General features: G+C 49.2%; 1 long non-coding RNA gene and 1 other non-coding gene across 2 annotated transcripts; both read left to right on the forward strand.

Moving 5' to 3' along the window:
* The first annotated feature begins 4,509 nt into the window (after window positions 1–4,509).
* Window positions 4,510–4,582, forward strand: TRNAA-CGC (transfer RNA alanine (anticodon CGC)). Its single transcript has one exon. It is a non-coding gene; the product is annotated as a tRNA-Ala (tRNA).
* A 3,843-nt stretch (window positions 4,583–8,425) lies between these two features.
* On the forward strand, window positions 8,426–25,555 carry LOC144935718 (uncharacterized). Its single transcript, XR_013637333.1, has 4 exons — window positions 8,426–8,489; window positions 17,989–18,117; window positions 22,033–22,110; window positions 25,507–25,555. It is a non-coding gene; the product is annotated as an uncharacterized LOC144935718 (long non-coding RNA).
* Window positions 25,556–25,557: the final 2 nt, after the last annotated feature.

The raw sequence follows: 25,557 nt of genomic DNA on the forward strand, positions 1-25,557 counted from the left end.
ATGGTGGTGCTGTCTGGGCGCAGTTCCACCTAGGTACGGGTGAAACTTCGTCATCAGCATCTTCCTCTCCCTTGTCACCCCACTCACTCTGCTGTTGGCCCTGGGCCCTGTACACATGGTGTTTGCACAAAGTCCAAGCAAAATGTATTTCTTTGAAATAAAAAATAAATAACAAGAATACATGTGGATGGATACTATAATGCTTTCCCAATTTATTTATTCTTGGAAATTTTTAATTCGGAAATAAAAAAGTGTTTTGGATACTTCTAAGCACTTGTTTTCATCTCCAAATGTTTAAGTAAACCATTTGATCACTCGATTTAAAGCTTTCGTGACTGCAGGAATTCATCTTCTTGGTTTTTTCGGTAAAGTCACGTAGAAGGGAAGTAATAAAATAATAAAAATAAAACATAATAAAACAATTCTCACGACGTTTCGGTCACAACGCAAGCAGCCATCTTCAGGTGAAGAATGAGAACCTGTCAAGCTGGGAGCTTATATATAAGCTGAGTTGGGGGGTGTAAGAAGAGCGCCTTAACAAAAGGATGTGCATATCAAGAGGAATTAAGCATATTCATGGGAAATGCGTAGGAGGTGGGCGGGGGGGGTTTCAAGGTGGGGGGGGGGGTAGCAATAACAAAGGGATGGGATGTTAAAGCAATGAAACATGTGAATGGGAGAGCGGTGACCGAACACCAACAGCGGAGCAAGTAATGCATTCTCTGTGGAGAACACAAGATACACAGTTAATGCCTGTGAGTGGATTGCGGACTGAAAGTCGCCGTAAACGTGAACAACAATCAGTTAAGATCCGAAATGGTTTATTACGTCCTTCCAATGATTGCTGAGCCAGAATCCATCTTCTCGGTTGAAATTGTCTCTGTGTTTGTATATGTGGATCGCCTCATGAACGAATCTCTCATGGTAGCCAGATGGCTTGCAGAGAACCTCTGTCTTGGAGAAGTCAATGTCATGTGAGCCCACTGAATTGTAACAGCGATCTGCCACGGCTGAGGTGTTTGTCTTACCGTGTTTCAGGTCTGCTTTATGTTCGCGGATGCGGTCCGAGACATGTCGTTTGGTTTCTCCAATGTAACTGCTACCACAGAGGCAACTTAGTTTGTAGACGCCAGGGTACTGTATGTCTGGAACCACATCTTTAACAGACGGGACCAGATCAACACAGTACAAAAAAAGCTTCCAACATGGAGATGCCAGGGATTGAACCCGGTCCCTCACACATGCAAAGCGTGCGTTTTCCCACTGAGCTACATCCTCACCACGCTGGCAGCCAGGCAGGGAGCCAACCCCCTTAACTATCGGCCCCTCCCCTTACCCCCCCTCCCTTAGGCCCCTCCCCCACCCCCCCTTCCCTTAGGCCCCTCCCCCCTTCCCTTAGGCCCCTCCCCCCCTCCCTCAAGCCCCTCCGCTGACGCCCCCTCCCTTAGGCCCCTCCCCTGACCACCCCCCCCCCCCATATCCTTAGGTCCCTCCCCTGACCACCCCCCATATCCTTTGGCCCCTCTCCTGACTCCCACCTTCCTTAGGCCCCTCCCCTGACCCTCCTCCCTTAGGTACCTCCCCTCTCCGAACCCGGCAGAAGGTCTCCACCAATCAAAGAGCTGTTTATATTATATATTTATTTATGCACGACAGACAGACAGACAAAAAATCCCTGGTGGGCAGTGTGGAACATATTGTTCCTACCTGTATTAACAGGACCCTGCGGGGTGGGCTGGTAGGAACGAACAATTGAATGGCTATAATAAAATGAAATGGCAAAAAATGGCCGCCAATAAGTGGATGCCCCGTGGCCCTGCCCTCCACCCGCGTAACCCCACCCCGGCCACCCGTGGCCCCGCCCCATCTCGGTGTCCCCGCCCCCAGCTCGTTGCCCCGCCCCTTACCACCGTAACCCCGCCGTAACCCCGCCCCAACCCCGCGTAGCCCCGCCCTCCACCTCATGCCCACGCCCCCTGCCGCCGTTGCCCCGCCCAGCCCCGCGTAGCCCCGCCCCCTGCCGCTGTAATACCCCTAGCGGGGGAGAGATTGCCAGGCCTGGCTCTAGGCTGGAGAGCCGCCGATGAGGGTGGGGGGGGTAGGGAGTTGTTTTTAATGTAAAAGCTTTACATTTAAATGTTTATATTAAAAAACATCAGGGAATGTAACATTGTTAAACATTAACTCCCTTTCACACACGCGGGGGTACGATACGAAGGGAGAGATTGAGGCCTAGGTCTAGGCTTTAGGCCTAGCTGTAGGCTTTAGGCCGCCGTGAGTTAATTTTTAATTTAACTGTTTTTATTATTTATGTAAAAGCTTTAAATTTAAATGTTTCTATTTAAAAGCATCAGGGAATGTAACATTGTTAAACATTAACTCCCTTGCACACACGCGGGGGAACGATACGAAGGGAGAGTTTGAGGCGTTGTTCGAGGCTTGAGGCCTAGCTGTAGGCTTTAGGCCGCCGTGAGATAATTTTTAATTTAAATGTTTTTATTATTTATGTAAAAGCTTTAAATTTAAATGTTTATATTTAAAAGCATCAGGGAATGTAACATTGTTAAACATTAACTCCCTTGCACACACGCGGGGGTACGATACAGAGGGAGACTTTGAGGCCTAGTTCTAGGCTTTAGGCCTAGCTGTAGGCTTTAGGGCGCTGTGAGTTTTTTTTTATTTAATTTCAAAGTTTTAATTAAAAGCTATCTCAGGGAATTATAAGGGAATGTTACACATGTTTAGCCAGGAAAGCCTCATTAATTTAAATGTTTTAATTTAAAGCTATCTGAGGGAATTATAAGGGAATGTTACACTTGTTTAGCCAGGAAAGCCTCACAGAGTCTAAAGGTTTTTGTAGGGTCATGCCAAGTGTTTGCAGTAGGGGGCGATGTTGCTACACGGACGGACGGACAGACGGACGGACAAACGGACGGACGATATAATCTATTGTAGGCTGGTCCACTTCGTTCCTACCAGTATTAGACTTTATATCGTTGCATGGACTTCCAAATTCGAGCAGTGCGTGGAAGAAGCCGATATAAAAGTGGTGTGACCTGCCGAGTGGTGGTCAAACGGAGTGGGTGAGACGAAAATCAGTCTGGAGAACTCAACGAGTGGAATTATATCAGGATACTTGGAAAATTTTCTTGAAAAGAGTAGAGGTAAATTATGCCTAGGTAATTGAATGGGAAATCAAATTGGGATTTGAAGAAGAAATATGATCGTTGAATTTTTAACAAAACACTAAAGACCCAGATGGGACTCAAACCCACAATCCCCCAGCTACCAGAAGCTGGTGCCTTATCCATTAGGCCACTGGGCCATATTCATCTAGCCGTGTGTTCTTTGTGATGACCCCTAATGTGGATGAGATGTCACTTTCATGGTCCTCAGAAATAGCCCAGGAATTGCTTGCTTCCAAGTGCCGCTATCTAACAACCGGGAAATGGAACAGATCTGCGAGGTTTCCGAGTAGATTCTTCAACTCAGGCCATGACCCCGATAGCCCCCTTACACAACGAGGTCACGTTACTGGGTTCAGACTGACCCAGTGTGGTGGGGATGTAGCTCAGTGGTAGAGCACGCGCTTCGCATGTGTAAGGTCCCGGGTTCAATCCCTGGCATATCCATGTTGGAACCTTTTGGTTAATTTATGTTTCCGACAAAGGTTGATTTCCAAAATCAATGGGCTGTGTCAATATCCCTGTAATCGGGGTGCACATTAACTTTCGTAAATATTACCCTAAATGAACGATTCCTTCGGATGAATTTCTGTTGATTTCAGGAACTTGCTATTTGTATAACTAGCAATGCACACAGTTATAAAATGGTTTATTTAAAAATTTGTAGATTAAAACAAGTGCTTAAAAGTATCCAAAACACTTTTTACTTTCGAATTTAACACATTCCTGCGGAGGGAGCTGGTAGGAACGTTGGGTTGCTCGGTCAATGGCCAGGGTCAACGGCGGCGTGGTGTATTCCGAAAATATGGCCGACTGTGAGGGCTGGCACAAGCCGGTGTGAGTAGGTTAAATGTTGAGTTTTATCAGGGCACCACGGGCTGACCAGCCCCTCCCCACCCAGCCCCACCCCCAACCCAGCCCCACCCAGCCCCTTCCCACCCTCCCCACCCAGCCCCTCCCCACCCTCCCCACCCAGCCCCTCCCCACCCTCCCCTCTCCACCCAGCCCCACCCCTACCATTTTTGGATGCACGATGGACGGACGGACAAAAGAATCCCCTGTGGACTGGTGTAACCAGGAGGTTCCTACCAGTAATATTTCCAAGAATAAATAAATTGGGAAAGCATTTTTGGATCCATCCACATGTATTCTTGTTATTTGTTTTTGTTTCAAAAATATATATTTTGCTTGGACTCTGCAGACTCGATGGGTACAGGGCCCAGGGCCAACAGGAGAGTGAGTGGGGTGACGAGGGAGGGGAAGAAGCTGTTGACGAAGTTTCACCCCGTGCCTAGGTGGAACTGCGCCCAGATAGCACCAGCATGGGGATGTAGCTCAGTGGTAGAGCGCACGCTTCGCATGTGTGAGGCCCCGGGTTCAATCCCCCGGCATCTTCACGAGGTGATATTTTCCCAGTGGACAATTTTACTCGAAGGAATATGCGTGGCCTGTTTTCATTCGTTATGGTTGCTGAGCACAGATCCAGAAGACCAACATGTCATCGGGTCAGCAATGAACAGCACTATAATCAAAGTTGTCGTCGATAAGAGTTAACATATTACAGGTAGGAACAACAGTTCCACACTGCCCACCAGGGATTATTTGTCTGTCTGTCGTGCATAGCCACGCCCTCGATTTGTATTTCATAGAGCGCTTCGGGCGGGCTCAGGACCACGTGACGCGCCGCCCCACGCAGCTTGCGCAGCGTGACACGGATCGCACGAATGCGTTGTCCAACCAAGTTCCTACCTGCCCATTCCGAAGGAACCTGTTAACTTGCATTTAATCAATTTACTTCTCGAGGGATTGGTTCCTGCGTTTATATATATTCAAATTAATAGTAATAAAACTTGATTAAAGAGTAATCTTTTAAAGTATACCAGTCACTCTCAATAATGCCTGTAAATAAAACCAATGCAAATTAACCTATACAGGGCGGTCCAGATGTCTTATGACCCCAATTGAATTATCTTAAACTTAATATGTTTTCAAAGTAAGGTCTATTGAAAACATAAATACATATGCTAAGGAAAAAAACATGTTAGGTGTCAATTCATTGGAGTTCACAAGACATCTGGACCACCATGTGCAATGATAATTATTCGGCATATTGTGTTTTTGCTCAACTAAAATGCTTGCGTATTATATTTGTGCAGAGAGTAACTCTAAGCTCTTAGGGTCAGCCAAAAGGTCAACAACATTCCGCAACTGCTGATGCTGTCATCTCTTCCGCTGCACTTTTACAATGCTGTGGGTATGCACACATAATCACTTAACAAAAGAAATGCTATTACGTGCAACTTCTTTTCATGCATTGAATTAATGTAGCGGTGGAGAGGGGGGTGTATTTTTTTTGGATGCCCATTAACTCTTTGGCAGATCCTTTCCTGTTGTGTTTATGGATGTGGGATGGGTGTGTACGTGAAGTATTTTTTTTTATTATGTAAGGTTTCTTTTTAACGTCAGGTATTTAATTTAGTAATCACACACATGATCCCATTTGATTTGAAGGTATTGATTGATATGTTCCCAGAAATGTCAACACAATTATACACAAAATTGTAAAACTGTGGTAAAGCACATCATCATCATCATTATACATGTTTACTGTAGAAATCAATAAAAACAATGCTCCTATCTAATCAAATGAATATCTTCCTTAGCATGAGCCTCATGGTTGACTGACTACTTTTGAAAGGTTATTGTTGTTAATATTGAAGATGGCACATTTCTGTTGTGTCGCAGCATGTCATCGCGTTAAAAAAAAGTGGTTGCGTTGGAAAAGCTGCAACGTGCCTTTTTTGTGTGCGCGTTGTCGCAATTTGATCACGGACCATCTGCCTGTTAAGCCTCGTCGCGAGTTTGAGTACAGCACACCAGTGTGTTTGTGAATCATGCATGAATGAATTGTGGGTGTGTGTTGACGTGCGGGTGGGTGTCTGTGGTCTGCCTCTCACAGGCAGGGGAGAGCGAGTTGGTGCGTATGTCATGTGTCGACATGCACGCGTGCGTTTTTATGCGCAGGCAAAACCCTACACCGCCAGGAGCGGTAGTGCCTAAATAGTGGCGATTGTCTTCACGATGGGAACAGCGTGGATCACGATTTGGTGGTAAAAAAAATAGAAACCGGTCTGTTGGCTTTCTGGCAAGCCACTAAGAATGCTGTCAGACAACCACACACTGTGTGTGGTTGGGTTGCGATCACGACTTGCCCACGCGCGGTGTTGTGCGATGACGAAGCCTTAAAGATGGAAGGATCCTACAAACGCAGCTCAGTGGAGCGTCCCAGGGCTCGCGCGAGGGAGGATGGTGAATCGTTGTCGAGCCACGGCGGTAGCAGAAGGGACAGACCTCGCTCGACCCCTTCAGTTAACGGCGGCTATGACAGCTACGTTCGGAGGAGCGACAGGTAAGCATCGTCTGGGACGTGCGCGTGGGTTGTTACTTCTGTGCTCTCAAAAAAGGACGGTGGCTCATCATTGATTAGGAAGTTTATACGAGTGCTGTAGTGGGAATTTGTGTAGTCAAACATAAGGGAACGGTGTTCCTTTAAAATAACACAATTGAGGTTTGTTTTACTCAGAAGTTTGAACGTTTTAAGGGGTGCTATATGAGTTGACTTATCGTTTTATATGTCAATGTAATATAACCTGATACGATCAGAGGTATATTGCCCGACTCGAAATGTTCTTGATTGTTATATATTTTTAAAAGATATAGATTGTGCTCGTGATTTCCAGGTTGAAATGTATCCATGCAAGTTGACCGTGGATGCTGTGATGTTTTATCGAAGGCGAACAAGTTGTGTGTTTGCCAAAGCAAGACGGGACTTGTCCGAGAAAATAGTGTCAATGAATACTGAATTTTAATTGGACGTACACCACTCTTTTAACATTCTCGCTTTTTGAAGTGCCTTCGTTACATTGCGAGGTCTCGTGAAAATTCCCAGCGCCTTCACATTTTGCGTGCGCGTGTTTGCAGTGTTTTGTGATTACTATAGCTTTTTTTACGATCAGTTTTGTTTAACATTGTACATCTTGAGCTTGGGAGAGTAATACGTGCGCTGTTTATGTATACCGATAAATAGATGAATATAAGTTCGTTTATACTGTAAACTGGTATATTCTTCATATATATGGTAAGTTCATTTTAGTAGTGGCAGGTTGGGCAATTCTGAGCGTCTTAAATGTTCAGCGGTCAAACGTTAGACTTGTTTTGCTACGCTTTAATTTCGTCCTCTTCGAAGACTGATTATTAATATGTTGTAATTCAATCCATATAATGGTGCAAAACAATACTTTTAACAGGTGATTGTATATCTCACAAAGAGATGTGCAAGTTCATTGACTCAAAATAAATGACTCAATACTCACGGCCCTGTCACCACACCGTGATGAACGGAAATGTCACGTCTAATAACTGTTGAATTGTTCACAAACTACTGCCAAGAACAGATGTAAATAATTGTTATATACTCACCTACATCCTTTTGTTGTTAACCCACTGCTGAATAACGGCCTCCCCATACATACACATACACGGCGGCTGTTTTTATCATACCTCGACACATTGGTCAGTACCACATGGTGAATGGGGAACCCAGGACCAGTTCCAGATATCGCTCGCCACTGATGTTCGCTGTGGCTGAAAATTGATCTGAGGTCCCTCGGTTCATAGTACAGCGCTCTATTCACCGCACCACTGATCCACAAAACACATTGATACATTTATGGCTCTCACTGTTTAAGTACATGTTTTTTTCTATTCAGTTTATTCCGATTATTAGGTGAATGGCAAAAATGTATTGTTCATCCAATTCAAAGACACATCAACAAATGAAAGTGTCGTAAACATAGGCGGCACATTGCATTGGAAGACTTGGCGTTACACAGAATTGTCACCTTCACGCTATCATCCAACCAGGAATCTCTAGAACTCTTTGCAGCAGAACTCGATGTGCGCTATTTTGAGATCAGCCGGGATTCCTCCGTGCCTGCGCGCGACATACCACACGGTGACAAGAGCTGACGGGGAGTGACGAACACGCAATCGGATTGTTCATTCCGATATGTCCCGCTCGATGCGCAACGCAGGCGTGCCGGCTCCGCCAGGCAGATCCGCACTCTGAGCGACTCCTGCTCGGAGGTGGGCAGCTCCGACTCGGGCTCCCACGAGCGCCGGGTCCACGCCCCCTTGCTCCGGGTCCATCGAACGCTGAGCTCTCCCGCGAGCACCATGGACTCAGATGAGCTGGCGCGCTTGTGCTTCGTGCAAGAACTTCAGGAATGGGTGCACGTGCAGCAGGTGAGTGGAGACGTGGTGGGTGGGTGGGAGACCGAAACAGGAGGACTTCTTCACAATTCTGGATAGTCGCCTGATGAAGCCGGTTGTTGTAATCATCAGTGAAACGCCACAGTACTCGAATCGTAAATGGTGTGGGTTTACTCTCCAACAACACACCACCGGTGTGCTGAAGTCGTCACTAATTGGTACGTTTTGTTTACATTGACAAACCTTACTAATTGGCTGTGTCGGGTGGTGGTGGGTCTAACGACACATTTATATTTACGCCATCAAACCCCACAAAAATCTTTACCATGGAAAATATTAGTGGGGGGGGGAGTCTATCAGTACAGGGCTATGTGAGAATTAACTAATTTAAATGGCTCTTTGATGATGTGTTGTCAGGGTTGTTACCACGTGTTGTTGGGCAGGAGTTTTGTAGAGCGAAACGTCGGGCAATGTGCTGGACAACTGGCGGTGCAACCTGAAAACAAATCGTCAGAGAGCTACACTTCACGACTGCAAAAAAAAAACCTACGCAGCGGTACTGAATTAAATTGTTAAGACAATTGTGCTCAGTAGCAAGTTTGCATGAAGATAAGTGGTGGTAGTGGTGGGGCAATGGTTTGTGTGCTTTAGTTATGAACTCGGCCAACTGAGTTTAACTCTTGGCGATGGCTAACATCAGTGTTGAGCGATATCTCAGCCGGACCCGTACCCTTCCTTTACCAAGCCGTACTGTCCAGGCATTGGCTGGCCAGTCGGCTTTTTGACTTTCGTCAGCCAGCGATGGATTGACAAAGAGGTGTGACTGATCTGTTATAATTTTTTTTATGAAAAGAAGTGCTGACAATAAATGAAAGGGAAACACAATAATGGACAACATCGCATTCAAATGTATTTATTATTTAGCCTGTAACATATTGTTGGGGAAAGTGCTGCTAGCGAGCACCTATGAAGGCTGGTAGACCACACGAGGGGTGGGTGGCCAGCACCACGCCCGGCAACCTTTGTCTTCCGAGTGGCAATGTTTAAACACTTCACCAGGTACGGTACTAATTTTGAGGCCGAGTCGACCTAGGGGAGTCCTAGGACCAGTTCATATAATCATCGCTGGTGTTGGCCATGAGTGGGAATTTAACTCGGGTCGCCAGGTTCGTGGCACAGCGTTATAACCACAACACTACCGCTCCACTCACAAACACAAACATACACACACAAAAACATACACACACAAAAACATACACACACAAAAACATACACACACGCACTGATCAGATGACGCAGGAGTCAGAGCACTGAGCCGGCACTGTTATGATTACAAAACAATGTTTAACTTGCATCACCCATTGCATGCAAACCTCACAAAAGGCTGGGAAATGTTCACAGAATTAAATACATTTGAAAATTCCACACGTTTTTTTTGTAGGATCATAGAAATGCCACTTTATACTTTAGAAAAGCAAAAAATAAGGCATACCTGCTGTGTTAAACCATCTCCTTATACCTCACCCGAGTTTGTATTTTGCTTGTATCATAGATGTGCGGGGGAAGTGGTGGCTGCAGTGATAAGCGCGCTGCACTATAACCCGGCAAACCTGCGTTCAATTCCCAGCCACAGCTAACATCAGTGGTGACTTATATCTGAAGCAGTCATGGACCCTCTACCCCCTCACTCCCACACTGACCGGCAGGGTGAAGTATGGTCAAACAAGAGATGTTGACTTTGCAAATGTAGTGGTGGTATTGACGTGCGCCGACTGTGACAGTGATGGATCACGGGGCGGCGCGGGGTGCGGGGTTGGGCACGCGTTGTGGGCGTGGTGTGGACGCGCGCGCCGGGAGTGACAGATGACGAGGCGGCGCGGAGTGAGTGGTGAGGCACGATGAGATGTGGGAAAAGAGGATCGTAGCCAGCACCCGGCGATTGGTCGAATAAGTGGGTGCTCGCAGCGACGTCCGCAGGTGGGGTATAAAGGGGGACGCGCGAGAGCACTCGGGGAGAGTTACCCAGTTGAAGACCCGAAGACGGAGCTGAAGACCTAGTGAAGCCGAGTAGCTCAGTGGCGTTAGTCGCCGAGTAGCTAAGTGGATGTTGGTCATCCGAGTAGCTCAGTGGGCGTTAGTCGCCAAGTAGCTAAGTGGGTGTTTGTCACCCGAGTACTAAGTGGATGTTGGTCATCCGAGTAGCTCAGTGGCGTTAGTCGCCAAGTAGCTAAGAGGATGTTGGTCATCCGAGTAGCTCAGTGGGCGTTAGTCGCCAAGTAGCTAAGTGGGTGTTTGTCACCCGAGTACTAAGTGGATGTTGGTCATCCGAGTAACTCAGTGGGCGTTAGTCGCCAAGTAGCTAAGTGGGTGTTTGTCACCCGAGTACTAAGTGGATGTTGGTCATCCGAGTAACTCAGTGGGCGTTAGTCGCCAAGTAGCGAAGTGGGTGTTTGTCACCCGAGATACAAAGTAGGTGTTAGTCACCTGTAACCAAGTTTGATAAAATAAAGAGTGTGTTACCCGTGAAGTCGTCTCCCGTGGAGTTACTACATTACAACTGGCGTCAGAAGTAAACCTGTCTTCAAGAAGTATGGACACAAGGAAGACTACCCGTACCCACGAGCGAGGTCGGGATGACGACGGCGTACCGGGGACACCGACCTCGGGAGTAGAGGACGAGGAGTTGCCGCCGATGCAGCACTTCGCGGTGATGGCCGACGCTCCGCTTGCCTCCGACACCGGCCTCCAGGACGCGCACGCCCGCTTGGCGGAGTTGCTACTCGCCGCCGCCGCTGTCTTGGCCGACATCTCCGTTCCGGCAAGCGGAAAAACGGCTGCGGGGGTCGTGGAGGAAGCGACGGTGGAGGATTCCCGCCAAAGGGCGCTTCGCGCCAAAAGCCTGGAAGTTGCCGCCGTTTTTGGGGGGCCGCCACCGATTGGCGGGAAAGACGGACGCCACGTGGCCGGACACCTCCGCGCAGCGCAGCCCACGTCATCGGCGCGCGCCGGAGCCCTCCATTTTGCGCCTGACAACCGAGCCGACATTTTACACAACTCCAGCGGAGCGCGGGAAAATCTCTCCGACGTCGACGACGATCGGGTCCTCCAGCAAAGATTGCCCGCGCTGTCGGCGTTCAAGGCGGATGGGGGCGACTGGGGAGCCTTCCAACGAAGGTTCCTCGCTCATCAGGAGATGTCGGGGTGGTCCGACACCACTGCCCTGCGTGCGTTGCCAGCGATGCTTGACGACGACGCGCTTGCAGCCTTCACATCTGCTGCAAGGTCGTCCCGCTCTACGCTCCAGGCCGCACTACACCTGATGGCGAAGGTGTTCGGGCCGCCCTCCACGTGCCGCCACCAGTTCTACGATCGGCGGAAGGTGGCTGGGGAAACGACGCTAGCCTACCGCACGGCACTGCTCGCCTTGGCGGACGCGGCTTTTCCCCGCATGGATAAGGAGGGGAAGGACGCCATGGTGACGGAGCAGCTGCTGGTGTTGGCCCACGAGTTGGGGGTCCCCATCAACGTGGCAGACGAGATGGAGATCTGCTCCCTGGCGATCGCCACGAGCATTCACGCGTACGAGGTCCTCAAACGCAAGCCGGGGGTCGTCTGCAAATGGCCGGGGAATGCGGCACTGGCCGCCACGATCGCCGAACCTCAGCCAGCTGCGGTGCAGGAGCGGGCCTTCGCTGCACCGTGTCCGGGGGAGTGGAGAACGGGAGGTCGTTCGCCCACACGTTCGCCCCGCAAGCTGGAGCAACCGAAACCTACGACGTCCGTCGTCTGCTACAACTGCGGCCTTCGGGGTCACGTCGCAGCCGGGTGCCGGGCCCCGCGTCCGCGCACCGCAGGACCACGTCGGGACGACGACCAGGGCCACAAGTCATCCCAACAAAACCCGGCAAGTCGCGGCACCTCACACGTTCGGTCCACAAACACGGCACATTCGGGTCGCCGCTTCGCGGTGGGGGGTTCGCGGCTGGGTGCCGGGGGTTCAATTCGGCGGGGGGGGTCCGTACGCGGCCCGCAAGCAGTCGAGTGGTCCGAATTGGCCCACAGGATCGTGGCTGCGTCAGCCGGGTCGTCCGTGGTAACGGGGTTCATTGACGGGGTTGAGGTCCGGGTGCTTGTTGACACGGGTGCGTCGGCCACCATCATCTCGGACCTTATTTATAACATCCTTCCCGTCCAAAGTAGACCCCTTCTGCCGGTAGACGTGCCATTTTATGCGGCGAATGGGGGATCCCTGGGGATCATCGGCCAGATTCGGGCGACTATTTGCATTGGGGACATTAAATTAGCGGGCCCTATTTTTGTATCATCATCGCTGGCCGTTCCCTGTTTGCTAGGTACGGACTTTTTGTCAAAAATGCCCATCAAAATTCTTATTGATCAGGCCTGCATAGAGCTTCCGTCAGGTCGGCGGGTTGCCTTCTTGTCGAGCCCTATCAAAGTGCGCACGGTTTGTGCGACGGTGCAGGCGCTGGCGACCCACACTGTACGGGTACCCCCGGGATCGCAAATGTTAGTACCCCTTCGGTTCAGGAAGCCACTCGAGGTGGGTGCGGAGGCACAGGGGGTGCTGTTGGGGCCGTCAAACAGAGCCAGTAAGGGCCTCGACTTAGCGGTTGCTCAAACCATGGTGAGAGGGGACAGTGAGCCGTTCGTAATGGTCCTGAATACGGGGTCGCGGCCGGCCGTAATTGCGCAGGGAACGGTGCTGGCTCACGCCGCGCCGCTGCCCGTTGAGGAACGGCTCGTGGCTCAAGCAGATTTTACTGTCGAGTCGCATCCTCAAAGTGATGAGGGGACTGAGTGGTTGGACTCGCTGTGTGCGGGTTCTGCTAACTTGTCCGGGGTGCAATTGGGAGCATTGAGGGGTTTGCTCATCGAGTTTGCTGACGTGTTCAGCAAACATAAGTACGATATCGGCTGCACTGACCTGTTGCGCCACCACATAGCTACAGGGGACGCGGCCCCTATTCGTCAGAATCCTTTCCGGCTCAGCCCGGCCGAGAAGGAACATGTGCAATCGGCGGTTAATGATATGTTGGCGGCCGATATCATTTCGCCCTCTTCTAGTCCGTGGGGTGCTCCTATTGTCCTAGTAAAGAAACAGGACGGGTCCTTGCGGTTTTGTGTCGATTTCCGCCGCTTAAACAAAATCTCGATGGCGGATGCGTATCCGCTCCCCAGGATGGATGAGTCGCTGGATGCCTTGGCGGGAGCGCAGTTTTTTTCCACACTCGATCTGCTTTCTGGATTTTGGCAATTGCCACTCGATAACGAGTCTAAACCTAAAACTGCTTTCCGCACACCTGGGGGCCTTTTTGAATTCAACCGTTTGCCCATGGGCTTACATTCCGCCCCCGCCACGTTCCAGAGACTCATGGAATTGGTTTTGTCAGGCCTCCAATGGGATACCTGTTTGATTTATCTTGACGATATTATCGTCTTTAGTCGGACTTTCGAGGAGCACCTCCAGCGACTGAGAGCGGTGTTCCTCAGGATGCGTTCCGCTAAGCTAAAATTTAAACCGGCTAAATGTTTTCTGCTTCGGGAATCTGTCAGGTATTTGGGCCATATCGTGAGTCGTTCAGGGATCTCGACGGACCCTGCTAAGACGCATTGCGTCAGCTCATGGCCAACGCCAACCTCGGTCACGGAGGTTCGTAGTTTCATTGGTTTTGCCTCCTATTACCGTCGTTTTGTCAAGCAATTTGCCACCATAGCCAAGCCCCTGCACGCTTTGACGGCTAAGGGTGTGAGGTTTCACTGGGGGGCAGAGGAGGAGGATGCGTTCTGCTCCCTCCGTGACGCTTTGGTGCAGGCTCCCCCCTTGTGTTACCCCGATTTCACACAACCGTTTTTGCTTGACACGGACGCCAGCAATACGGGTATCGGGGGGGTGCTCTCACAGTTGGTCGGGGGGGTTGAACGGGTGGTCGCCTACGGTAGTAGGGTTCTTTCCCCCGCAGAACAACGCTATTGCGTAACTCGTCGTGAATTGTTAGCCATTGTGTTTTTTACACAGCAATTCAGGCCGTATCTTTACGGCCGTCATTTTACGGTCCGGACGGACCATGCGGCTCTACAATACGCTATGCGCGTGGCGCAGCCATCGGGCCAATTGTCCCGATGGTTGGAGGTCCTTCAAGACTACCAATTCACGACGATTTACCGAAAAGGGTTGCGGCACTCAAACGCGGACGCCTTGTCGCGGTTGCCGCCGTGCACGGACTGCACATGTTTGTTGGGATCAGCGCGGTGCAAACCCCCGGTCGCCGGCGCCCCGGGAGTTGCGCTCGCCGCCACTGACACCCCGGGAGAGGACGCCCCCACGGGGAGGGATTCGCTGTTGTCGTTGCCCCTCATTGAGTGGGGCCGCCTCCAGATGTCCGACAGCTCCCTACTTACGCTGCGTCGGAAAGTTGGCGCTCCTGAACAAGGGGAGGCGCGGGTCGGTTCCTGGGTGTGCAGACAGGGTCTGTTGATGAGGTGGGACAACATGTCCCGGCGTCACGTGCTCGTGGTGCCTGTTGCTATGCGGGGTAGGATTGTTCTGGCAGCTCATGAACGGCTCATGCATCTGGGTTTTCACAAAACGCTCGCCCTAATCCAGCGAGACTATTATTGGCCGGGGATGGGTAACGACGTGGCGAATATTCTTAAGGGATGCGTAGAGTGCGCCAAAAGGAAACCGCCACCATTGGCGGCTAATCCACCGCTGCAATCCATTCAGGTTTCGCGTATAAACGAATTGGTAGCGTTGGACATCTTGGGGCCCTTTCCGGTTACACCAAGGGGAAATAGGTTCCTGCTGGTTGGCGTGGAATACTTCACCCGATGGCCTATGGCATGGCCGCTCGCCAACCAGTCGGCTGCGGCGGTGGCGGACGCCTTTGTCCAGGGTTATGTGTTGGACAAGGGCGCCCCCGAACGCTTGCTGACGGATCAAGGGAAGAATTTTTCGAGCGTTTTGTTGCGCGAGGTGTGCGACCTGTTGGGTACAAAGAAAGTGCGTACTTCCCCCTACCACCCGCAGACTGACGGGATGGTTGAGCGTCTAAACAGAACGATTACGTCTATGTTGTGCCAACAGGTCTGCGACGATCAGGTTGATTGGGACTTACAGGTGCCGGGGGTACTCGCGGCCTATCGAATGGCCCCTCATGCGGCGACAGGGTTTTCCCCATTTTTTCTTATGTATGGGCGGGAGGCCGATCCGGCCATGGACGTCCAACTGGGGATTTCCCAGCCACGTGCAAAATCTAAATTGGCAGACCACATCAAATTTAATATCGCCAAATTGACTGAAGCGCGGGAGGGGGCAAGGTTGAATTCGCGGTCGCGGCAAATTGCAAACGAGAAATTGCATGAGCGGAGGGTGCATACGCATGATTGGAAACCAGGCGATAAGGCCTGGCTGCATTGTCCACATGCACCGTTGGCTACGTCCCCCAAGTTGTTGAGACCTTGGAGGGGACCGGTGGAAATTGTGCGGGTTGCACGGCCCCAGAGTATACAGATTAAATGGGGGAAACGCCGTTGGTATGTGCACCCCTCCCGACTGAAGCCCTATGCGGCACCGTGTGACCCCGTTCTGTGCCGTGACGACCGGGCGTGTGATGTGACCGTCGACTCGGGGAGGGAGGTGTCGCAGGCTGATCCTCACGTGTCTCCACCTGACCCACCCCCAGGTGCCTCGGGCTTGACGGCTGCTGACCGTCGAGAGCCTGAACCCCGGGGCACGCACGAGTCCTCGATGCCTGGCCGATGTCTTCCTGAACCGCCGGCACCACCGGACGTTCAACCGCGTCTGGTGCCGTACGACGGACCGGCAAGGCGGACTCGGGCTAGGTCTCAACAATTTTCATGAGGACGGGTTTTTTTTGTGCTCTACACCGAGCTCGCCCGGTGTTCCCCTCTGCCGGGATAATGTCCCGTTGTAGGGACGCTCGGAAGAAAAGGGGACACTGCACGAGTCGAAAGAAAAAAAAAAAAATTTCCATTTATTTTTTTTTGTATACACATTGCTATTGTCACTCGCCGGTTTGTATATATTGTTCTGTTGTCGCGGTGGCATTGGTTGAGGGTTGCGGATGGTGGTGTTCGCGTCGTGTTGTGTTGTTAGCTTAGTTGTTGTTCTTGTTGTTGTGTTGTGTTACGGGGCACACAGGGAGGGTTTGTAATTTTTGTAGCAGCCGGGGCGGCTGCGAGCTATGTGGTAGGGGGTGATGTAGTGGTGGTATTGACGTGCGCCGACTGTGACAGTGATGGATCACGGGGCGGCGCGGGGTGCGGGGTTGGGCACGCGTTGTGGGCGTGGTGTGGACGCGCGCGCCGGGAGTGACAGATGACGAGGCGGCGCGGAGTGAGTGGTGAGGCACGATGAGATGTGGGAAAAGAGGATCGTAGCCAGCACCCGGCGATTGGTCGAATAAGTGGGTGCTCGCAGCGACGTCCGCAGGTGGGGTATAAAGGGGGACGCGCGAGAGCACTCGGGGAGAGTTACCCAGTTGAAGACCCGAAGACGGAGCTGAAGACCTAGTGAAGCCGAGTAGCTCAGTGGCGTTAGTCGCCGAGTAGCTAAGTGGATGTTGGTCATCCGAGTAGCTCAGTGGCGTTAGTCGCCGAGTAGCTAAGTGGATGTTGGTCATCCGAGTAGCTCAGTGGGCGTTAGTCGCCAAGTAGCTAAGTGGGTGTTTGTCACCCGAGTACTAAGTGGATGTTGGTCATCCGAGTAGCTCAGTGGCGTTAGTCGCCAAGTAGCTAAGAGGATGTTGGTCATCCGAGTAGCTCAGTGGGCGTTAGTCGCCAAGTAGCTAAGTGGGTGTTTGTCACCCGAGTACTAAGTGGATGTTGGTCATCCGAGTAACTCAGTGGGCGTTAGTCGCCAAGTAGCTAAGTGGGTGTTTGTCACCCGAGTACTAAGTGGATGTTGGTCATCCGAGTAACTCAGTGGGCGTTAGTCGCCAAGTAGCGAAGTGGGTGTTTGTCACCCGAGATACAAAGTAGGTGTTAGTCACCTGTAACCAAGTTTGATAAAATAAAGAGTGTGTTACCCGTGAAGTCGTCTCCCGTGGAGTTACTACATTACACAAATGCTCAATAGGAGCTGTACTTGTGTTTGACCAAAAGCCCAGCTAGTTGGTGAGGTCACTGCCTTCAGGCAAGTGAAAATTGTACGTGTTACAAATTAGCATTATTATTAATCGAAATATCCATTGGAAATATCTCGAAGTAGCATTTGGCACCTCGTGTCATCTCATCAACGCACACACAATGCGTGCCGATCGGTAATCAGATTTTTTTGTGTCTCCTGGAAAACTATTTGCAGGCAAACAAAAACTGCTTGTTGCCACAATGCTGGGCAGCGTCGCACGATGGACATGCAGCGGCTTCAGCTCCTTTTGTGTTTCAGCCCCGGTGTGAGCGCCACGAGCTGCCTTGTACCCTGGGGTGGGGTGGGAGGAAGGTGGGGGGGGTAGGAACAATCGCTGTGAATAATTGAAAGCGTCTCCCGCAGGCCAAGGTGGACCACGCAGGTTGGGGCAAGGACATGCGAGAAGTCGACCTGCACCTGCAGAAGCAAACTGCTCAGCACGCCACCATCAGCAACTTCAAAAGCAAGCTAGACGAGGCAAAGAAGTACGAGGCAAGTTTTGTTTGTGTGTGTATATATATATATATTTATTTGAAAACATATTTTGCAAGATTATTTTTTTTTCACTTTGACATGAAACACCGCATTTGTAAGGGTGTCCAGGACTCCGCTTTCCCGGCTTTTGCGATTCCAGCTCCCGCGGTGTTGAATTTTTTTCGCACCATACTGTGCTAATCAGATGGTGTGGGATATGTAAAGAGCTCTATGAGAAGTGCCTTGACATATTAAAGGACTTCAAACAAAGTCGAGATTTCAGAAGATAGCTTCTTTATTTCAACCGCTCTAATACCCGGCCATGGCAGCGACGGCCCCAGCACGAGAAGACCCCCTCAACCACGCTCTGCTCTGTCGTTACATGTCCCCATCCAGTTTCGCCACCCATGGCAAATTCCCAATGATAAAAATGCACCCGTCAACCATCTCTACACCTGTAGCCATTCACGAACCGCCCCACTCGGAAAGGGAGGCGCCCCGTGCTCACAAGCAGTACGGTATTGAGGCGCACAGGTGTTTCAATCGGCCCCCTAAAATGCAGTGCTCTTCATTGCAAGGCCCGCGGGCCACTGGCGGCCCCCGGTGCCCTTTAGTGAGGCCCCCGACAATACACGACACGTGACAACTCCCCCCCCCACCCCCCATCATTGTGCTGCTGTCAAACCTCACAATGGTTTCAAATGTTCGGCGGCTCTCGCACTAATGATGTCTTATCGGCGAAATGGGCCACCCCTCTGAAAATAGCAAAGAAGACTGGCCTAATGCAACTCTTGACCTCACGTTGTCTACACGTGTAACAACTAAGAACAGGATGCTAAGATGTTGCGAACACACTTCATCACTCTGTGGTCGTGAATTATGGTAATATGATGATGATAATATTGTTGTGGTGTTGGAAGGATGACATTAATAATGACGAGGTTTTAAAAAGAGGATTGCCACTAATTATTGGCATTTTAACAAAATGGAATTCGTAGAACATGTGTTGAGAGGCTCAAGCGGAGAGAGGTTACTTAACACAACGGTAGGAATAATCTGTGGTGCAGAAAATCATGAGATGGGCCACAAGGAATGTGGAATGTGGATGGATGACATCAGAGAATGGTCACCATCATAGCATTATGAAGAGAGTGAGGGGAAAGGGGAAGTTGGAAGAACATGCCAAACGTTAGGATGACGAAGACTGAAACTGATGACAATGATGAGGATGATGAAGGCGATGAATGTGTGATGTGTTGTGGATGTGTATGCTGTTGGTGTATGGCTTTCTTATGGTGCCAACTGACCTCTCCACTCTGGATGACACACGATCGGCAGTTGTATGTAGCTGCATCCCTTTGTTCGTTAGTAGCCTCTCCCTACTGTTTATGCAGTGATAGCTTTAATTTAAGCTCTACCCCAAATGGATCTCCCAAAGTCGTGGTTCAGCTGCGGGAACAGTGGTGTAGTGGTTTGAGCACGATGGACCCAGCCAACCTGAGTGATTTCCAGCCAAGGCTAACGTCAGTGGCGAGTGACATCTGAACCAGTCTTGTATCCCCCACTTCACCGACAACAAAGGCAAATATCGTCTGTATAGCCTTACCAGACTATTGGGCCAAGTGCTGTTAGCAAGCACGGCACACAAGGGTGTTGGGTGGCCATCACCACGGCCAGCAGCCTTTTTCTTCCGAGTAGCGATGTTTACACACTTCACCAGGCTGAGTCGACCTAGGAGAGGCCCAGGATCGGTTCAGTTAATCGTCAATGGTGTTGGCCATGAATGGGAACCAAACCCGAGTCGCCATAACACGCTAACCGCTATACTGCCACTCCCCACTTCACCAACTTGCACTTGCTGACCGACCTCTTAATGAAATGCTGACTTACACGAGATCGGCGGTTGTGTGACGAAAACATCCCTATGTTTTTGTTGCAACCTCGCAGTTACTGCGGTGACATTTTTTTTATGTAAGCTCTACCCCAAATCACCCTTCTCAAAGTCCTGGCTCAGCTGTGCGGTGGGTGCAGGGCATAGGATGTTGAGACAGAGGGGATTTGCATTGCATGGCTTAACTTTGACAATGTTGCATTCACGCCCCAGGCCAAAATATTGTTGTCGGTGGAGAAAAAAATACGTTTGGCAGCGCAAAGCCTGAAATAGTTTAATGCTCTGATAACACAAACATGCGTGCATGTTGTTCGGGCAAAATCACAGCTTCTTTGTCGGTGAAAAAGTGCATCCGTATTCGGATGCGCTTTTCACTGTTACGTGTAAAACCCCGTTGAATCATGACACGGGCTCTCAAGAAATGCAAGCGATGAACGAATCCTGTTTTACTCTAGCGCGTATATATAGTTCTGCGATGTGTTTTCGGATCATACTGTCGTTTGGTGCGATGTCCGACGTTTCATGTCCTGAAGAAGCTCCCAGCATGTGAAGCGAAACGTCGGGCATCATGTCAAACAAATTGCAATATGGGCCTGGAAACACGTCGGAGGTCTGTACAGCTTTCACTGTGCTGAAATAAATAAAGTGAGAGTAACTCGCATGTTTTTATGAATAAAGGAACCTCCAGTATGAAGCACATTAAACTCGGGTACGATGCTTCATTCCACTAATGTTTTGCAAAGGGGGGATTTGGACGCCTCAGGAAATGCTTGAGCAATGCATCTAGCAGAAGCCCTATTACGTATAAGACCGTGAACCCCGGCCTTAAATATTTGCTTAATTAGAGCTTTCAGCTTTGTCAGGCCTGCATGATAGTGGCATATCAATGTGGGACATTTTAACCTCCAAAGTTTGGCAAAAGCTAATTTTCCAGCTTGAAAAGTCAAACGCATTAGAGCTATCGTTGCTTATCTGATAAATGATGAACACTATGATGACACAGCATGCTCCTAAATCCAATTTGTATGGAATGACATTTCCTTAATAAGCCAAATTCTGTACATTGCCCTTAATATTTGGCTATATTAATTTCATTATTGTTGACACATTTATTGTTTCCCTATATATTTGCATCCTCTGAAAATGTGTGTAGATTGACATTTAAAATGGGATGAAATATGTATAGATTGAATGTGAATGTTAAGCAACATATATTATGCATTGCCATCTGCTAAATGTCCAAACTAGTTAGTATGTATTAGAATGATTTGCTCAATGATATGATGGCTGTGTACAAATTGGTATAATGATTGTGCAGTGGTTAGCTTACTGCACGATGAACCCGGCGACCTTAGTTTGATTCCTAGCCATGGCTAACATTAGTGGCGAGTGATATCTGATTCGCTCCTGGGTCTCCCCCCTTCATCAACCCTAGCTGATCAGTGTCATGAACTATAAAACTATTTAAACTATGTTGTGGTTTACCAGGTAAGGCCCGCTGAGCTATATAGATTTTTTTCAGAAGCCACCTGGCCACAAATGATAGCTCAACGAAGTGGCTTATCATGTGGAAATGTATAGCAGCCAAAGACTCGCACGTTGCGAGTCTTTGGCTTAAGCGCACGTTGATTCTAAATGTGGAGGGAAAAATCGGAGGACACTGAGACAAATCCACGCGACTACGGTGAGAAACATTTAAATTTTAAATATACAGACGTCAGGGTTGGGAATGAACCCATGTACACCTGCATACCAGCCAAGGGAGTTAACATCTCGCACCAATCAGTCCCCTTGATCGATACAGTGTGGGGGAGGCCTTCATCCAGCTGTGAATTGAAAACGGGGCGAACATCTACATTCACCTTTTAATAACGATACTACAACTTCACTCAGGAAAGCCTTCCTGAGACTTATGGAATTTTTGGGCAGTAAATTATGATTATTATTGATGGGCAATGCAAGTGCCGTTTTAAAAGGGCTAAGTAGGAAATATCCTTTCATGTTGTTAACATGTTATAATTGTTTTTTTTTATCATCACCAGAATGATATCTCGCAATACCACAAGATGTGCTATGGTGAACACCTTGGCGTGCTGTACCAACACTACCAGATTCTGCTCGTAAGTCTCTGCTTGATAATAAACTCTGAAAACACATCGTGGTATTGAACATGTCTAACATTACAGTATAGCAATACCCCGATTTACGTCACTCCCTTTTACGTCATTTCACAATACGTCGTCCATGGGTGGAGTTTGTGGAACATTTATCAATTTATTTTCAGTTCGTTACAATTGTAAAGATGACTATGACGCAATTGTCCTGGGAAGGTTTTCTTTATTATGGAGACACGTGCTCACACTCGGACAGGCGGAGACCACACTGCAACAAGCCCCGCGCATTTCCCTTATATACGGTCTGTGGACATGCCTCCATTCTCGAACCTTCTCGCTGGTTCTAGACCGCTCCTTCTACCAGCAGACTCTACTGTCCTCTTACGTCACCTAGCCACGCTCCTATTCTCGATCATTCCCGTGGCCACCAGTCCATTAACACTGCAGGCTGACTACCCTGTCATTACCTCCCGTGGCCACTAGTCTACTCGCACCGCAGGCTGACTCCCCCTGTCACTACCTCCCGTGGCCACCAGTCCACTCACACTGCAGGCTGACTCAACTGTCATTACACAATTAAGATGTAAAAATAACTAATTATATGCACCCGCGATTCCTAATGTGAAGTACAAAGCGAATCCTTGCCCCCACCCCCCCAAGTATAGAAGTCAGATTCCGTCTATGAAGTCGTAACTTTATTAACACCGCTACCCCATTCGCGTTGCTTCAACCCCCCACACACTCACATCGCTCACAGCATTGTCCGTCCTTTCTCGTAATCCGTCACCTCTTAGCCTTCACCTCCACCACCACCATCCACCCACTCACCACCCACTACTACTACCACAACCACCCACTGCTACCATCACTACCACCACCACCACCACCAACTACTACTACCACTACCTGGTCAATCGCTTCGATTGACATCATTTAAATATTCGTCGTCGCACCTTTCAGGAACGCATCCCCCGATGTAAACCGGGGCTGCACTAAATTACCATGCCAGTTGTATCAATCTGCTAGGGCAGCGGTCGGCAACCTACGGCTCCGGAGGAGAATGCAGCCCTTTAAGGACAATTATTTATTTATAATGGACCAAACCGGCCTCCTCGTATCCATCACGTGCATTCGAAAAAAATGGCTCTTCTTGTTACTTTGGCTGCCGGACCACACCTGCGCTAAGCTTATTCATTAAAAAGTGAGGGAGCTAATGATTCAGCCCAGTTGTGATGCAAAAGACTTGATGCGATTGAATGCAATAATCAATATCATTTTATTGATATTGCGGTGGCTGTAGCAGCCTCCGGTGTCCGGGTCCCGAGAAGCCATTACTTGCAACTTACAGCATACACATCGAAACGTCATGATAACTTGCACGCGTGGTGTGCAGCTTGCATCGTGAGTTAAGAATTAAATATTAATCGATGCATCGGTTTATTCTTATGGATTAAGTCAAGGCTGTTTGTGTTTAAATGAACTGGATAGTCAGCTGTACTTATGACCTTACATAATCCAAAATATAGCATTTATTTTTATGAGATCAGTGCGACCCTTTCGAGAGTAGCATATTGATATCAACGTGGAAACCCTCTCAAGTAGATTAACATTCGCTTTGATCACAGGGCATCGGCATAACCGTGGGTTGTCGTGACCTTGTAATGTTGCATTCTGTGGCATTTTTGACCGCATTTCGCAAGTTTCCAGTTTGACCACCGTTGCGTTACTGACTGCATGGGCAGTGCAAACAGGATTAGGGTGAGGGTAAAGTCGGAACACGTTAGCACGGTGTTCACGTGCACGTGTCTAAATATACTCGGTGTGGAATGACGCCTCGGTTGACATAGATACTTTTTTAAGGTCGCAATGCAGTGCAGTATAACGTGCATCGGATTGTGTGTGCGTGTATGTGTTGAGAATCGATCTTCTGCATTGTTTAAATTGTGTTTGGAATGCAATCGTGTCACCAACGGCTGTTAAATTCCCAAGTAGACAATCAGTATCATAATATAACACAGTATGCACTATAAGTAGTGGGGTAAGCATCGGTAGGCTTGGTTATCACAACAGTAGCGCTATTAGCCTAGTGACCCGAGTTTGATTCATGGCCATGGCTAAAATTAGTACCGAGTGATATCCGTACCCATCTTTGCTCCACCCACCCCTTTCACGCACCCACATTGACCAGCATGGCGAGGTATGGTCAAACAACCCGCAAGGCCAACAGGGTGGCCTTCATTCAGCAGTGGACTGACAAAACACTTTATACAATATCACACAAACATGTGCAAGTACAAGGAAAACAGAAAAAAATCCTGCATAGATATCTCCTAAAGAATCGTTATTATTATTTATATGAATATTTCATACAAAGACTCCTATTCAAAGCAGCCTTTTTTCAAATATGCGTCACCATAATTATCCCGGGCTACTCAAGCATTGCAACTTGCTTTCACGCGCACGCTGGATATCCGCTGTGTGCTTGTGTGTTGTGTGTGTGTGTGCGCACGCGGTGTGTACAAATGTGTACCGATAAGACTGTAATTCAAGGCATTTACGCAGGAATCCTGATTCATTGGTGGCGGGTTTTCGTCATTTGTTTTGGTGAGAATCTTGTCCCCCAGACTATTCTGGCATCAGCCGGTGGGGTAGTTATGTTTGCTGCATTCCACTCTATCCATGCTATTGTTGATTATGTGATGAACGGTAACCTCTCGCACAGTTTGTGCTGGTGGCGTATGGAGCGAGCGAGCATAGTAAAAAAAAACTAAAAAATGAGACGGTGTTTTTGTTGTTGTTGTATGTTGTTATTGTTTTGTTAGGCATCTGCATCCCATGGGGCTCTTGCCAATACCTTTTGATCTGACTGCCTTTCAATTACAGAAGACGGTAGTTGTTTGGCACACCTGTCACGTGGAATTTTAAATGGCCCTCCCACTTGGATTACTCTGTGGGTGGGTGCAGTGTTTTTTTCTTAAACCATAGTTTACACGTTGCCATTGCTTTAGAACTGTTCCGCTAACCTGGCATTACACCCACAACATTTATGTACGGATCCCTTCTTTCCACATGACCTAAACCGTCTGGCTAATAAATGTTTTTTTGCGTGTGTGAAACGGGCTCAAGTCGTGGGTATTGTTCATCGTGTCACGTGCTTCAAGTGTGTTCCAATGCATTGCACGTTCGACAGCCACGTCGTTATTGACACAGCTGACACATTTGAAGGGGTCTTAATAACTGTTGTGGTGGGGTGGTGTTACAGTGATAAGTGCGCTTCGCTGTGAACCCAGCCACCAGAGTTAGATGCCCAACCGTGGAGATACCCACAAAAGTCACAATCTCTGCCACCAGCAGCCAGACTGCGCGATGTTGCCCACTCTCTCTCTCTCTGTAACTTGCCAGGTCTCGTCCGAGCGGCGGCTCCAGAACCTGGAGTGTTTGAGGGTACTGGTC

Source organism: Lampetra fluviatilis, chromosome 14 (genome assembly GCF_964198595.1).
Source record: "Lampetra fluviatilis chromosome 14, kcLamFluv1.1, whole genome shotgun sequence".
Taxonomy (NCBI): Eukaryota; Metazoa; Chordata; class Hyperoartia; order Petromyzontiformes; family Petromyzontidae; genus Lampetra; species Lampetra fluviatilis.